This window comes from Giraffa tippelskirchi, chromosome 4 (genome assembly GCF_054371585.1).
Source record: "Giraffa tippelskirchi isolate mGirTip1 chromosome 4, T2T-mGirTip1v1.2.pri, whole genome shotgun sequence".
Lineage (NCBI taxonomy): Eukaryota > Metazoa > Chordata > Mammalia > Artiodactyla > Giraffidae > Giraffa > Giraffa tippelskirchi.
This window is the reverse complement of record NC_137278.1, coordinates 145,685,331-145,698,271: the sequence shown is the minus strand read 5'-3', so window position 1 is coordinate 145,698,271 and position 12,941 is coordinate 145,685,331. Positions and strand designations below refer to the sequence as shown.

Below are 12,941 nucleotides of genomic sequence, written 5' to 3'. Positions count from 1 at the left end.
GAATGTGTTCTGTGTCCCTTCATCGGGTAAACACATGCCACTTCCTACACCCCTAATTTATCCTCAGGCCACCAGGTAAAGGAGAGGTAAAGCTGAATTACAAGTTGGACAGAAAGACCCTGGATCTAGTAGCTCATCTCTTCACTCCAGTCCTTCCCTCCTTTTGAAACAGCCAGAAAAGTAGAAAGGACAGACAAGCTAAGACTGATGTGGAAATCTAAACACACATGATGAAACTAAATATTTGTTTCTTTAGGGAAACTTTCTCTTCTGTTTCCCACATTCCCCTCTCATCCCACAGAAGAAGGAACTTCCACCAACTATCTCAGAAATGCCGTAAAGGAAATGTCTGTTCTTCCCAATCCCTCTTTCCTTAATCTTCCTTATGGAAATGGAAGTGATTAATCATCTGATTGGTTTATTGGCCTCAAGCTAAGAGACTAGATCCTACTGTCATCTTGGATACCTGAAAGCAAATTGAGGTCTGGGTTTTACCAGTGCTGGATATCTGTGTTCAATAGTGGCAAACATCCCTTGTGCTTCTAGTTCTCATGTGATAAGTAGATCAAGCACTGGGTTTACCAGTTGATGATAAGAAGCTAAAAGGAGGGCAAAAATCAAGGGCTTAGCGGTGTGAGGTATGGGAAGGAGAAGAGGAAGAGAAGAGGCAAATGGAGCTATTCATGATTATGTGACTTGCATATCGTTTGCAACAGATTAGGTTAAAATCCCAAGTAACAATGGGTTAAAAAGATACACATTTACTTTCATTCCCCTCAAATACAATTTGGAGATAAGTTAACCAGGACTGGGAATGCTGCCCACAGTTATCAGGGACTAAGAATTTATTTTCAACTTCATATCCTAGGTGTATAGCTTCTATTTTCAAGGTCACCATGAGGTTGCAAGGTAGCCACTGCTGCTCTAGATATTTCATCCACAATCCAGACAACAGGAAAGAGGAAGGGGCCAGAGCAAAGGACATGCCTCCCAGCTGAATCAGAGGTTCCCTGGGAACTCCACCCACAGTGTCTGCTTCCATCTCACTGGCACCTCTGGCTGCAAGGAAAGCTGGGAAGTGCAGTCTATTATCTCGACATGGTGCTGGCAAAATAAAATCATACCAACCACGGTGTAGGTTAGGAAGGAACAGCTAGGGAATGACTGACTAGTCCTACAGGGCAGAGGAGAAGATGGAAAGGGAAGTTAAGACTCACTCTCCAGTGTATCCAGAACACAGAAGAACTGGCAAATTTTCTCCCCCTGTGATCTAAAGATAAATAGAAAATCGAGGGATTTCTCTGAATAAAATAGGAACACCACTCTATTACACATACACATGCAAAAACAGATCCATCTTTCATGGATAAATGCAAAAATAGGAATATGGCTATGGAGGAAAATGCTTCCCTTTGCAGCTGTATCTTCCAGTCAAATATCATTTTGTGTGCAGGTGTATATCAACGCAGTCCAACCCTACTGAGTTCCCATTATAAAAGTCAGTAACCCAAGTTCGTTCCCGGGATACTCCCAAAGAACAGGTAGGGATCAGCACTTCCTTGGATCCTATCAGTGGCATTATGAAGTTAATTCTCCAAATCAGTATGTGCTGGGGGGGCGGGGCAGTCCATCCGGGAAAGAGGCCTGAACATGGAGGCCAAGCTTCAGGGAACAGTGGGACAGAGACAGACCAGACAGGACAGGCCGTTGGGAACACCGCACAGAAAAATTCCCGCTACCTCCGCCAGCTCCTGAACTGCCTGTGCAAGGGGATTTCTACTATTACTCCATCAGCTGGCTTATCTTACCAGAATGTCATGTTGAGAGCAGACTATTTACTTGCCAGTTCAATCAGTCTCTCTGGCTACTTGATATGCTGCCGCTGCTGCTAAATCGCTACTTGATATAGCAGCTTTCAAAACATAAAGTTGAAACACAAATGTTAAAGCTTGGGTTATTCTTTTCAGGAAGATGATGAATCATACTATAGACAGGAATAACAAAGATTCCTGGGAAGAAATACAGCGGAGAGGCTGCCATGATATCCTTTGGAGGAGGCACTGGGACTCCCTTCATGATCTTCGTCCCAGAATTCAGGGACCATTGCTCTGGAACTCTATTAATATAGATACATTAAAATTATTGTTACTGGAAGTGTTACACACTTATGCTGTGCAAAAGCTGACCATTTTCAAATGCAAAGGCAAATAAAGTTTGACTATAAGTCCACAGAGTAATGATGTTTATTTTTTCAAAAAGACACAAAAACTTAAATCTGCCTAACAATGATTTTATCTCAAGAAAACTCAGTTGCTAAGCCTTAAAATTGTATTTACTACTCCTGTTGGTTTTTGATAACTGTTAAAAGTGAAAGTCATTCAGTCATACCCGACTCTGCAACCCCATGGTCTGTAGGAATTCTCCAGGCCAGAATTCTGGAGTGGGGTAGCCATTCCCTTCTCCAGGGGATCTTCACAACCCAGGAATTGAACCAGAGTCTCCTGCACTGCAGGCAGATTCTTTACCAGCAGAGTGACCAGGGAAGCCCTGTTAATGTGGGTGTTTTTAAGAGTAGCAGCTTTTGAACTCAGGGTTCTCATTATTCAAGGGATAACAGTAAAAATTCTGCTTTCATGTACTTCAGGGTCCTCAGAGGCTACAGTTGCCAATACAAATAAAAATAAATAAAATAAAACAAAGTGCAACCCATCTCTGATAAAGCTTCAGCATCCTTGTCACTTAAGCATCAGAAACTCTGCACCTCGAGTTCTTGGGGTCATCTCATGGTTCAACTAGGCTGCCGGATCTCAGGCCCTGGTGTCTCCTAACTCTCCAGATATCAGCAAGAATTAGTGCACCAAAGCTTCATCTTGGTTACACCCAAGATTGTCCTCAGGCATAAGTATCAGAACTTTTTCTCTTTGCATTTGGCTAAATACCAATTGTCCATTTGCAAAAGGAGTGGTTTATGTAAATGTAAGTGGTGCACCACATCAGCAAATGGGTTACTTGCAAGGATATCCCACTGCTTAAATGCTTGCTCAAGGGAATTCAGTAACATTGAGTACAAGGCATAGTACGTGCTAAGGTTTAGATTTGCCCACAACATCTGCACACAACTGATTTAGATTTGTCCACATTTGCTTTTTGATTCAAGAATGCCAGCCTGAGGGCTGGATGGAGGTGAATGAGACAGTTACAGAAGCTGGCCCTTTTCTTTCCTGGAAATTGAGTTGTCAGCAGTCAGGTTAGAACACAGGAACAAGAAAATCACCCTAGTCTCTTCTTTTTAATGGAAAGGACTTAGTTATCTTGTAGAAAATGTGCTTTGAAAATTGATGTCTCTGAGGCTGAGATAAACGGGATAAACTGAAGGGGGCAAGAAGCAGGGGTCAGCAAATGTATTATTACCAGTTTCACACTTACTAGATGTCTGACCCTGACCAGATTTCTTAAGCTCTCTAAACCTGGAAGTTTTCTCACCTCTAAAATGGGAGTCTTGGTGGTATTTCAATATTTGGAAAGAAAATATTCTATACGTAGCCTTGAAACAAAGAGCAGAATGCCTAATAAATTGTTAAATTTTCTTATCTCCCCTCAAGAAGAACATTCGTTAATAGCTCAGAAGATATTTTTTAGTAACCATAGCATGCCCTGAAATGCCCGGTTTTACCTCTGACTTATCAAATGCTAAAATAATGATACTTAAATCAGAATCGCATGGAAACCTTGTTGAAAGTACATTGCCTCCCTGTATCAGGAGGTTGGGATTCAGCAATTTTGACAAGGAATCTGCATTTTTTTTACCAATCTTGCTGATGATTTGGAGGCATGTCCAAACTTGAAACCCAACAGGTTAGGGCAATGTCAGTATAATAATAGAAAAGAGTCATTTTGATTTACTCTAATAACGTTATCATTAAAGTAGATTAAAAGATACATCCAATCAGTTAATAAAATTACAAATCTAGGCTTTAAAAAATGTAAGTACTGCTGAAATCTCTTAGTGATTCAATTTAGCTAAGTCATGAAGTAGAAACTGTAAAGCTTCTTGATTTTACAGATGGTAAAATTCCAGTTCAAATGTCATGCCTCTTGGTGAAACCTCCCTGACAGTCTCATCCTCCTGTGTGGGATTAATTAAATCTCTTGATTTCTGGCTGTTAACAAATTGTATTCAGATTCACTGTTTACATGGCCCTACCTACCATGAGCTTCTGGAGGGGGAAACAGTAGCCATGCAATCGATCTTCTCCCCTTTTCAACATAGTACCAGGCACACATGAACCATTAAGTAAATGAGTACTGAATTTCATCATAAAGTTCTTAAACTAATTTACACTTATTTTATAAAACTAAGAATATGTAGAAAATTTAGATGTAACTACTGGCAACATTTTGATATATTTGTTTGAATTTGAAAGTCCATTAATCTCTTTAAGAAAAGATGTTTCCTAATCTCAAGTTGTTTCTCCTATGAAGGAAAAGTGAAGCAATTTGCTTAAAAACTTCCCCCTAAGTTAAACATTGATTTAGCAACTTTTATTAATATAATCCCCTCTTCTCTACTGTGTAACTGTTTTTAAATGGGTTGGCAATGGGTGAATAATAAGCAACTCCCTTTACAAATATTTAAAGACACCATTCAAACAAAACAAAAACCTCTTTCCACATCAATTTAGTGAGGCCTTAATTGTTCTTCCTCAGCACACAGTATTATAAAACATGGAATACACACACTCAGTTTACCTCCTGCTAAAATGACATGAGAGAAGGTTCTAGTGAAGAGCTGAAGGGCACTGGTAATTGCTTACTCACTTGTTATGCCTCTAAGTCAGCAGATGAGCCAGAAGCAAAGTGGCAGCAGTGGCAACAGCATTGAGTTTTGTGGAGAGGTGGCTTCCATAAACTGTTTCCTCTCCTTAGGGAGCTCACAGTCTGTGGAGAAGACAGATACATGAAAAATTAATTGCCAGGTAAGTTGAAAAATGCCTTGTGGAAGATACAGAGTTGTGCTATGGGAGAGAAGAAAGAGGAAGAGCTGCCTGAGGATCAGGTCTGATAGACAGGAAAACATCTGATTGGGGTCTTAAAAGGTGAATAAGAATTCACCCAGAGATGTTCATAAGGTTAGGAATTATGTTTACTGAGCTTGCTTTTTAGGTAGTTCAGATCTGCACCCTCAAAAAGAGTCTTTTAAAAAGTTTAACAATAAAATATATGAGCGTATGAGGCGATAAAGGATCAGGGGGAGTAAAGTCACCTCTGCAGATGCTAACAGCCCAGCAATAAGTTTAGACCACATAAAATCTAGTTATGCTCACGAAAATGCAGGCAGCAGGGTGACCAATTTACCACCAGAGGAAAAAGGAAAGACACATAGAATACACAGGATTTATTCATTTTCCCCAATAAAGACTAAGCTCCTTCATATTTGTTAATTCATGGCTTTTCCAATTTATAGTCCAGAGACACACTGTGCTGTTTTTAAATAGCTGTTGTAAGTAATACACAAGATTTTATTTAGACCACATCACCTTAATTTTTATTTCTGCCTCATTCAGCTCAATGTCGGCACATTTGTTGGAGTCATAAATTGGGTATTTACTTAGATTACTTAGCGACACCTAGTGGCAGAGACTGGGACCAAGGGCTACTTTAGCAGTGGAGCGTGTGCCTCTATCTTCATGTTTTGCTCCCTGAAAGCCCTCATACTCCAAGTGTTCCTTTCAACTCATTCTAATGACATGCAATGGTTAATTTTATGTGTCAACCTGACTGGGCCAGTAGGTTTCCTGATTAAAAATTATTACTGGGTGTGTATGTAAGAATGTTTCTAATGAGAATAACATTTGAATCAAGGCGCTCAGTAAAGTAGATCGCCCTCTCCAAAGTGAGTGAGCACCATTCCTTGAGGACCTGAATGGGAAAAAAAAAAGGCAGAGGAAGAAGGAATTATCCCCTTTGCTTCCTGTCTGTCTTCTTGAACTGGGACTTTGATCTTCTCCTGCCCTTGGACTGGGGTTTATATTATACCATCCCCTGGCTCTCAGGCATTCAGACTCAGACTGGAATTATACCACTGGCTTCTCTGGGCCTCCACCTTGCAGACAGCACATTGTAGGACTTCTCAGCTTCCATAACTGTATGAGCCGATTCTCTATAATAAATCTTTCCAGATCTAAAGCTATGTACACAGCTATATATCTTACTGGTCCTGTTTCTCCAGAGAACTCTAATACTAGATTCTAAAGCAAATCCATGCAAGCAGCTTGACCTGAAATAGAAGTGATAAGAGAGAGAAAAAAAGAAAAAGAGAAGAACAAGAGGGATGGAAAGATGAGAAGAGACCACTGGTTGAAGCTGAAGAGCTCTTTTAAAGTTGGAGAGGAGCCAAGGTCAGTTAAGAGGGTATTTATTATTTGGCCACATTCATAAGAAGAAACGGGGCTTCCCAAGTGGTGCAGTGGTAAAAAGTCCGCCTGCTAATGCAGGAGATGTAAGAGACATGGGTTCAATCCCTGGGTCGGGAAGATCCCCTGGAGTAAGGAATGACAACCCACTCCAGTATTCTTGCCTGGAAAATGCCATGGACAGAGGAGTGTGGCAGGCTATGGTCCATGGAGTCCCAAAGAGCCAGACATGGCTGAGCAAACAGCACACACACACACAACAAGGAATAGAGAGAGAAGTCCACCTGTAGATTCAGAAGATGTAATGAGAACCTCTGGCAGTCTGAAGAAGAAAGACTCAATATTTTGTTCCTAGCTTTTCCACGCAGATTTGAGAATATAGAATAAACATGTCTATGATAATTTCAAAGTCCAAGATATATCCAAATGTAGACTTTAAAAAAAAATTTATTTTCATAGATTATAAAATGCCTTTCACACATCTCAATCTCTGTCCCCTCTGTCCCTTCTTTATTCACCTTATCACGTCCACTTGCTTTTCCCACTAAATGTATGTCTTGAAATGTGAACATTAATCTCATTTAGAGCAACATTAAGTGTTGCTCTAAAAATAAAATGGTGATTTGCTACCCCGGCATATCCTGTCAGAAAACCAATCAATCTACCAAAGTAATAAAAAAGCAAAACAAGTACAGTCATTAATAAAATTAATTTAAAAAACAGAAGTATAACAAAGTTACTAGAAGAAGTGAGGGTGCATGTGACAACTTTACATGAGTTAAAGGTTTGAATCCTAGACAAATCTCATCCAAGGGTCTGTGGGAACTCAAACAAGAAGCTGCTGCCTTACATCTTTGAGATAACACACAGAACAGGAATAATGTTACAGGACTGGACTCAGTTTTAAAAATTGGAACAGATTTCTGAGAATACAGACCAGGGAACACTCAACATGGTTTTATTGTTTAGTCCCTAAGTCATATCTGATTCTGTGACCCTATGGGCTATATAGCCTACCAGGCTCCTCTGTCAGTGGGCTTTCCCAGGCAAGAATACTAGAGTAGGTTGCCATTTCATTCTCCAAGGGATCTTCTCAACTCAGGGATCAAACCTGCGTCTCCTGCATTGGCAGGTAGATTCTTTACCACTGAGCCACGTGGGAAGCCCAAGAGGCGCTAGCCCTGTTTTTCATGGTCCAGTTCCCTTTCCAACAGTAGGGTTCATCACCTATGTGTTTAGCCCTTTAAGTTTCTGGGCCCACAGGAACTTTATCTGAAACATTAGGAGCTACTTGATCCTTGGAGGTGGAATTCAGGGATGGTGTTGTGTGGAGCAGCCTTGATTGAGGTCCAGGCGTTTTGTGGGCACCTGGGTGAACTGAAGTATTTCTGAGACACCAAAATACCAGGCAGCAACACTGATTCTAACCTCTACCTATTGAGGATGTGTGGCATCTATTGGTCTCCATCTCTTTCCCAGAGGACTGAGGAAAGTAGGGAATGACCATGAAGATTCTCTGCATTTTTAGAGGATCTTCCCAAAAGCCATGAAACATGACAATGGGATTTCAGGCAGGTGTGGGAAATATTTGGAGGAGAAGAGAAGCACTGTATTGTGTCCTAAATAAAACTGATATGAAAGTCTTTATTTTATGAAAACCTCCTGTTACTTATATTTTTAACATTTAAGAAAGCAATGACAAAAATCAGATACCTGTTGATATTTAACAGCCATACTTTAAAGTGGTGCTTTATCCTGAATAATACTGGGTAAGTAGCAATCGCTTATTAACATTTTGGTTAAAAAACTGATATTTTCAAGTTGTGTTACAACAATAATTAAATGTTAGAAGATGGCGGAGGAATAGGACGGGGAGACCACTCTCTCCTCCACAAATTTATCGAAAGAACATCTGAACGCTGACCAAACTTCACAAAACTACTTCTGAAGGCTGGCAGAGGACGTCAGGCTTCCACAAAAACTGCGCATTATCTTCAAAAGAGGTAGGAGAAATTATAAAAGATAAAAAGAGAGACAAAAGAGTTAGGGACGGAGACCCGTCCCGGGGAGGGAGTCGTAAAAGAGGAGGAATTTCCAAGCACCAGGAAACCCTCTCACCGGCGGGTGTGGGGGAGGATTTTTTATCTCGGAGGGCAACGTAACTGGGAGGAAAAAATAAATAAAATCCACAGATTACGTGCCTAAAGCAACTCCCAGCAAAAATAATTAAATGTTAAAATACACATTGGAATACATGGATACTTCATCCCAATCCTTACATGTCCTTACCAGCAAAAGATAATATTGTTTTATTTCATCAGAACAGAGTCTGACCTGTGCTATCTTTTCCCATGGAGTCACTTGGAATAAAAACGTGCTTGACTGAATGACAATACAAAGTTGAAGTATTTTGTCATTGTCAACATTAGTAACATCAGTAACAGTTATTAAAATCAATGTATGAATATACTACAAAATGCTTCAAAAATAAGATAGTAGATCCATGGGAGGAATAAAAGATAGAGATATGTGATAGTAGAAGCAGAGTGCAATGTTTATGGTAGAACCTAGGTGGTGGGTACATGGATGTTCACTTTAAAATCCTTTCAACTTTGCTATATGTTTTAAAATTTTCATAATGGTATATTTGGGAGAAGTCAGTGGGAAGCAAAACAGAGTAGTTCCATGATTTAAAAAATTAATGCATGGGATTTCTTCAGAATCACTTTACCAGATAGTCATCTGATAAAGACAACTACAAGAAGTCTTTCCTAATACTGACAATAGTCAACACAGCTTGACCTTCATGACAAAGGAAGGATATATATGTGCTTATCTGAATTATCAATCTATATGTGAATGTATTTACCTGGATTATCTATATGTAGGTATACACATGCATATACATGTATATATATATATGTATGTGTGTACATATGTATTAGAGGATGCAGAGAATGAAGGGGTGATAAAGAATAAGATAAAGGAACCATGGAAAACTGCAAAAGCTTTAAACAGGTCTGAAAGGTGAAGTCTGAATATTTTAGATTAGAAAAGCCACCAGAAGAAGTTCTGTCTAAAATATGTTGACGGAAACCCACGATGAATTTCTTGGTAACTACATCAGCGCAAGATGAAGGTGAAAACGCACTTCCACGTTTCTACTAGGGTCAGGGGGTTTAATGATTTGCTCCCCCAGCCGAGAATCAGATTCACTGGTGAGACACTGACATGTTCACTCCTCTAAAGCTCCGATTCAGTGCGTCTGGGATGGGACTTGGGCATCCATATTGTTATTAATGCCGGAGGAGATTCCCATGCACAGCTGGGTTTGAGCACTATTTCTTTGCCCCTGAAGCTGCAGACAGCAAATTATTTCTTAGTCATGAGAGCAGCAGACCTATAAATTTCTCTTTAAATTATTAGTCCTCGCTGTTCTTTCCTCCCATTTCGTTCAGCTCTGTTCTGTTAGTTGAAAGGTTGTTATTTTCTCCAGGGCTCCAATAAACCATCATTTCAAACTTGAAGAAAATACATTTATAAGATCTAATTGTGGTCTTTAAAAAAAAAAAAAAAAAAGACTTGAAATAAAGAAGAGGAAGTTGGTGAAACAGGGCTTCCAAAGGGGAAATAAACATGTACGGAGAGGGAAGAAGAAGGGCAGTAGGGGCTCACAAATCCTAAGGAAACACTTTTTTTGTCACAATGAAGCACTCTTTAGAGATCTGATGTAGAATATCACCAGTTAGCCAGGTTCAGAAGAGTGGAGGGTGATCACACGTGGCAGTGTGCCCGCATGAGTTCTGGTTTATGTCTTCAGTGCCAGGGTAATTGTTAACAACGGTCCTCTACTGACTTTAGACGATACATTACAAGGTCACCCCAAGGTTAAGTAAGAGTGTTTGGAAGATCAGATTATAAATATAGACTTTAGCAAGTTTCTTAACCTCTGAGCCTTTGCACCTTCATTTGTACCTTGAGAATGCTACCTTGAAGATTGTTGTGAGGCTTAGATCAAGGTAAAACGCCAGGCTCCAAGGTTGCCACTGTGTGGGGGCTCAACAAGCAGCAGAGGCTCATCCCACCGCTTGGAACCCAGACTACCTGAAGTCAGATCGAGACTCCATCACCTCTCTGCACTGTGACTTGGAACAATTTGCTTGCCCTCTCAATTTCTTTTATAAAGTGTATATAAGGAGAGTCTTTGCCTAGCAGAATTTGTCATATAGATAAAATGAGTAAGAGTAAACATAGTGCCTTGAACAGTACTTGGCACATAGTATCAGTATCAGTTCAGTCGCTCAGTTGTGTCCAACTCTTTACAACCCCCTGGACTGCAGCACGCCAGGCTTCCCTGTCCATCACCAACTCCTGGAGCATGCTCAAACTCATGTCCATCAAGTGAGTGATGCCATCCAACCATCTCATCTTCTGAAGTCCCCCTCTCCTCCTGCTTTCAATCTTTCCCAGGATCAGGGTCTTTTCCAATGAGTCATTCTTTACATCAGGTGGCCAAAGTATTGGAGATTCAGCTTCAGCATCAGTCCTTCCAATGAATATTCAGGCCTGATTTCCTTTAAGATTGACTGGTTTGATCTTCCTGCAGTCCAAGGGATTCTCCAGAGTCTTCTCCAACACCACAGTTCAAAAGCATCAGTTCTTTGGTGCTCAGTTTTTTTCATGGTCCAACTCTCACATCCATGTATGACTACTGGAAAAACCACAGCTTTGACTAGACAGACCTTTGTCGGCAAAGTAATGTCTCGTTTTCAATATGCTGTATAGGTTGGTCATAGCTTTTCTTCCAAGGAGTAAGCATCTTTTAATTTCATGGCTGCAGTCACCATCTGCAGTGATAGTGGATATTCAGTAAATATATTATTATTAATCAAAAAAGATTTAGTTTTTTAATCTTATACCTTGTGAATAAAATGACATCTCATCACTTAATTTGAAGGTTTTCTTGTGGTACAAAAATATTTAGGGCAAAACCAAGACCCATAAACTGCTGGCTTCCATTTTGACCTTCTCCATTCTATTATTCTACATTCATGAACTGCTGCTGCTGTTGCTAAGTCGTGTCCGACTCTGTGCGACCCCATAGACGGCAGCCCACCAGGCTCCCCTGTCCCTGGGATTCTCCAGGCAAGAACACTGGAGTGGGTTGCCATTTCCTTCTCCAAAGCATGAAAGTGAAAAGTGAAAGTGAAGTCGCTCAGTAGTGTCCGACTCAGTGACCCCATGGACTGAAGCCTGCCAGGCTCCTCCGTCCATGGGATTTTCAAGGCAAAAGAGTACTGGAGTGGGATGCCATTGCCTTCATGAACTAGAGCTGTTCTTCCTCCTTTTAAAACTGTGTTTGTGGTTTGTTTGTTTGCATAAGCACTCAGAACCTATTCCAATTTGTTCTCTTGCTGTCACTATTGTCCTAATTCCCATTCTAGGAGACTGAACCCCACAGGGCTACATCTGGGCATGATCTTGCTGTTCCTGCCTTCTTCATGAGATGAAGCGTTGGGGAAGGAATAAAAGAGCATGGACTATGTGTTAAACAGGTGACTGTGCCCAGAAACTAAAGGGAAACTGACAGCAGAGACTTGTTTCAACCAAATTTTTCAGCCCAAAGAAGCCAGAAAGAAACAGAGCATCTAAGTTATAGGGAGGAGGGCGTTTCCTTCTCTTTACGTAAGTAAAATAAGGTGGCAGGCTAATATCAGAGATGGATTAATATTTATTTATTCATATAACTACATCTTTCAATGCATAGACAATTGGAAAACTAATTGCCATGTTTAATTTTATTAGTTTTTATTAATAGAAAAAACTTTTTATATTGTTTTATTAGCTCACACTTGTAGCTACTTCTAGTGAGTCAAAGAAACATGCCTAACTTATAAACAGTTTATTGAAAGGACTTAACTCAGTGGGATACAAGCTGATTGCAACTTTGTTGTCTAAAATATTCTTTCAACCTGTTCTTCCCCACTCCTGGATGAAATCTTGCTCATTCTCAGATAATAAACCGTGAGTTTCATTTTCAACACACCCATGCACAAACACACACACACACGCAGACACACACACACACACACACACTCTCTCTCTCTCTCTCTCTCTCCAGTCAGAGTAATATTAAAATTTCAAACTCTTATCTGATTAAAAATTTTTACCTTTCCCTGGCCTGAAATGACCCTATTTCCTAATAAGGTCACATTCTGAGGTAATGGGGGTTAGGACTTCAACATATATTTTTGTGAACCCAGTGCAATCCATAACATGCCTGCATACTATTTCACTGCCTCTCTGAGAAATGTTAAGAGTGAGGGAAGTCTTGAGAGCAGAGAGAACAAATTATTTTGAACAAGAAAGAGTGAATCCTACAAACCACCTTGAAACAACAAATGCATTATTTCTACCTTCTGTCACAAAGTTTTACTCAAAATATGTTCTTTAAACTATGACTATCTTAATAAAGATGCTTCTACCATAATGAAGTTTAACAGAAGCAAAGCCTTACACTCAATAAAA

At 40.1% G+C, this 12,941-nt stretch overlaps 1 long non-coding RNA gene across 1 annotated transcript in view; it reads right to left on the bottom strand.

Annotated features, from left to right (window-relative positions):
- Window positions 1-1,700: 1,700 nt before the first annotated feature.
- LOC145545406 (uncharacterized) overlaps window positions 1,701-12,941 on the bottom strand; it is a 199,004-nt gene continuing 187,763 nt past the window's right edge. Inside the window, exon 4 of the long non-coding RNA XR_014082053.1 lies at window positions 1,701-4,938. This is a non-coding gene — a long non-coding RNA (uncharacterized LOC145545406). The remainder of the gene's footprint in view (window positions 4,939-12,941) is intronic.